General features: G+C 38.1%; 1 long non-coding RNA gene across 1 annotated transcript in view; it reads right to left on the bottom strand.

The window, feature by feature from the left end:
• Positions 1-4,147, bottom strand: part of LOC116186287 — a 12,209-nt gene extending 8,062 nt beyond the window's left edge. The window contains exons 1-2 of the long non-coding RNA XR_004151252.1: positions 4,071-4,147; positions 3,764-3,847 (exon numbers count right to left, since the gene is read on the bottom strand). This is a non-coding gene — a long non-coding RNA (uncharacterized LOC116186287). The remainder of the gene's footprint in view (positions 1-3,763; positions 3,848-4,070) is intronic.

Here is a 4,147-nt window from a genome sequence, read left to right as displayed (position 1 = left end):
CGCGCCTCTCCACCGATATAAAGAGGGGACAGAAGAAACCTCGAAGTGGCGGGTGCAGTTTCTCGCGAGGATCGAACACGAAGGATTTATCGGCGGGGCAGCCGAATTCTTTTGGAATCTGACCGTTAAAAAGATCGGTTATCCAGTGTCGAAGAATCTTGGTGGTCGCGAATTTTAATCCATTAACACGGTAACGGTCGAACAAGTGTATTCTTGACTGCTGCTGCTATCTACCGACGAAATTTCTAAATATTGCCTTTACGATGTACAAAGGTGTATATATATATATATATACGTTTCAAGTAAATATTAATTTTTTGGATAACCGTTTCTATTTTTTCTTCTTAGTCAAAGGTGTTTTATTAAAGAAATTATACTACGATTATTTCGAACTCGATGAGAAATATTATTAATTAAAAGTGATCCCTGAATTTTTTTTCGATAAAGAAAAAAAATAGAAAATTTATCTTCCATCGATAAACACGATGCTCCAAGCTCGAGATAAACAAAGACTCCAATTTTAAGGCTCCACCTTTAGGAGTAGCCTAATGGCAATTAAATATCCCCAAACTAATTGACAATTATAGGGTGTCGAAGGATTCTCTGTTTGCTTTCCTCCACTTCTCGAAGAAAAGAGGAGCAGAGGAAAAAAGAAAGAGAGAGAGAAAAAGAAAAAGGTTCCTGGCAGGTAGGTGCAACAAGGGGAGAGGGGAGAGTTTATACGTATACCTGGCCTCCTCGTAGAGCTGTGTAGAGTGTAGAGATCTGAAGGGAGCAGGAAGGGTCGAGAAGAGAGAAGCGTTATAAGCCACGGGGCCCCAAAGGACCCTCCCGGTCCGCATGCATGGAACTCGACGGAGAGGAGGGGGAGGGGGAGGAGGAGGAGGAAGAGGAGAGGTCCGAGAGGTGACGACAGCGAAAACTAGTTTATTTGGGACGCGGCTATAAATTAGGATCAGATCGCCACGCGATAAGAGTACCGGCTAACACCCGGTTCCCTTTCCAACGTGGCGCGTCTCTTTCTCTTTCGCGTTGTCTTCCAAGGTGTCCTCTCTCTTCCCTTCCCCACCCCCCCCCTGCTCGACACCTTCTTTCACTCGTTGTTGTTTGGCCAAGGGAAGTGGACGAAGAAGGAGTCGGTTAAGTTAGGTTTCTTAAAGTTGAATCTCTATCCACGGTGAATAATGCGGGGGAAAAAGTTGATCGTTTGCTCCAAACGGCGTGTTAATTAATAAGCGGGGTTTATTCCTCGTTTCTTCTTACGTGCGTAAAATCAAGAGATCAGAGTTTTTTATTTGCAAATCATCGCAAATATTTCGTCGATATTTCTTCTATATTGAAAATTATGCGTGAAACAATATTTTTAAAGATATTTTAAAAGAAAAATATTTACTTTTATAATATAAAAGAGATGATATCATCTCAAGCGCGAAAGAATAAAAGTGAACGAACGAACAATGAACGATGAAATTATTGATTTCCAAATTTTTTCCTGTTCAAAAAACTGGCCGTCAACATGTTTACCACGGCTATGAATCAGATAACCTTGAAAGGGGGAGGGGGGGGGGAGGACGATACCTTCGAAAAACGTGAGCGAGACAGAAAAAAATGGAAATAGAAAAAAATGTTGTTAAATGAATCTCGTTCTCTTTGTGAAATGGTCGAAGCCAATTGATATCACGATATTGCGGCCAACTACTTTTCTATTAGCGGGACGTTGAAAGAGATATTGCCGGGAAAGATAGATATATCTGCCTAATTTACGCGTTTCCTATTTTATCTACGACGAAGTTTTCCTCTGCACGTCATCGTCGGACGAAGAAAGTGATGAATCACGGGGAGATAAGTGATTTTAATCAGTTTGGAACTGGTTTTGAAAGGAGCCACTGTACGCTTTCGTGTTTATTTCAAATTTAGGGGATTTGATTATTCTGAAACCCTAATGGTGTCATCACAATCTCGTATTAAATAAATAAGAAATAATTAATTGTGTTGTAATAATTTTATTAAATTCTATTCGGCAAGTTTAATACGAACTGTTTTGTTACGTTAAAATTGTATTTATAAATACATTTTTTTCCTTATCTTCACTTTTTTGTATAAATTTATTACACAAACGAGGTTTTAATAATAATAAAAACTTCTAGATCTAAAATCAATTAAATCTCGAAAATTGAAATCTTATCACTTTCTTAAATCAAAAATTCAATATAAATCAACCATCCGCCGTGATAACCTTATCATCTTCTACAAAACTATTTTAATTAAATTCCTATATATACGATACTTTAAACATTTTCAAATTTTAATTTTTTTTTTTTTCCAATCCGTAAACCATCAATCTCCACGATAACCTTATCACCTTCTACGAGACAATTTTAATTAAAATCCTATATATACACGTTATTTTTAAATATTGGAATTTTCAAATTTTAATAGTTGTCCTCGATCCAAATCCACAAAAATCAATCAAAAAAACTTTACACATTTCGTTTATACCAAACCGAAAATTCCATCAATCAACAATTATCGTCCATGACCTCCTACGCGAGTCTTATTCCTCATACTAGAGCGCGGCGCTACTACTCATGAGAGAATATAGTACGCACAAGTGGACTGTGGTCGGTCGTTCAGTCAGCGAGCGCGACAGGTTGAGATGTGTTTCACTGTACACACACGCGAGCGCACATACACTAACGCTCGCACACACGAGTCGAAACAGAACTTGGAAGAGTACGGTCATACGCGCGTTGGCCCGAACGCGCGAGAGAGACGCGGCTAGTCCAGTGGTGATTCCATTCACTGATTGAAATCTCCGTCCATTTGTCACTGTCAAGGAGGTGGCGATAGCCTCTCTCCTCTCCCGTTTTCTTTCTCCGCTTCCCGCTCGTATGCACGGCTCATCGGTCCAGGCCCATTATTATTTCAACGAGAGAGGCGACCCTTAACGACCAATCGACGCGTCCAATATTAATTTCTTATCGATTTTCCACCAACCGCGTACCATGGAAAGCTTTCGTCGATCGTAGACACGCCAATCCGACGATTTGCAAACCGATTATCGGAGCCGTGTTACTTGCCCGACAGATTTCCTCTATGTGTATTATAAATTACGATCGCACCTCGTACACACGCCACACGATTAGCGTTATTTGGTATGCTTATGATTTATCATCGAGTGGCAGACGTAACGAAGGTCTCTCTTTTAAACGTGATCGAGATAGTGATTCATCTGTGAATATTTTCTTCGCGTGAAGAGACATGTATATTTTGGACGAGCAGACGTTAGCCTGAAGCGACGGAAAAGTGTGTATATATGTATATAGTAGAGGTTAGAGAAAGATGGAAGATCAGGTTCGTTAAATCGACAAAAAAACTTCAGACTTCGCGTTTTTAGTATTTACTCGTTATATGCTCCGAGAATTTCACGAAAATAATATGCCATAAATTTCTTTAAATGTTTGAGTTCTCGCTCTCTCTTTGTTTTTCGCTGTCATATTTTATATAATTATCGATAAAATAATGCTCGATTGCAAATATACGCTCGTTTCGAGAATATATAAATTTTTAAATATTGTGTACAATTTTGCAATATTTTAAAATTTCATACACTTTTTTCAAATTAAAAAATTGAAAAACCTTATTGTATCTTTTAAAGATCTAATTGTTGAAAAGAATTTTCTTTTTCTTCAAAATATTAAATATTTAACATTGCAAAATTGTGCATAAATGAATTCTTAACTGATGGAATAATCTCACTCACCTGGAGGAACGCGACGGTGATCCAGAATCGATCTAGCGAGTTCCTTAGACCGGCGACACGAATCCGCTACCCATGGATTGCGAGCTGAAACAAACAAATAATTTTCAAAATTATTTTCTTTCTTCTTTATTCAAAATTTTATACAACATGATACTTGAAATAAAATTTAGATCTAATTTAGAAACAATTAATTCTACTCCATAATATCCACATTAATATATCCGATTATTAATCTTCGACGCTCAAACAAAATTTTAATTTTTCCACATACCAATTTTTCAGAATCTCAAGACTCGAGAAAACTTACCCCTTATAGAACGGTTTGAACGCGGTGGTGGCCTCCGTGGGCGGTAAGCTGGCAGTGGTCTGATGCTGGTGGAGAAT

The sequence above is a fragment of the Apis dorsata genome, unplaced genomic scaffold (assembly GCF_000469605.1).
Source record: "Apis dorsata unplaced genomic scaffold, Apis dorsata 1.3 scaffold_569, whole genome shotgun sequence".
NCBI lineage: Eukaryota > Metazoa > Arthropoda > Insecta > Hymenoptera > Apidae > Apis > Apis dorsata.
The sequence above is the reverse complement of the archived record's forward strand: the minus strand, read 5'-3'. Positions and strand labels throughout refer to the sequence as shown.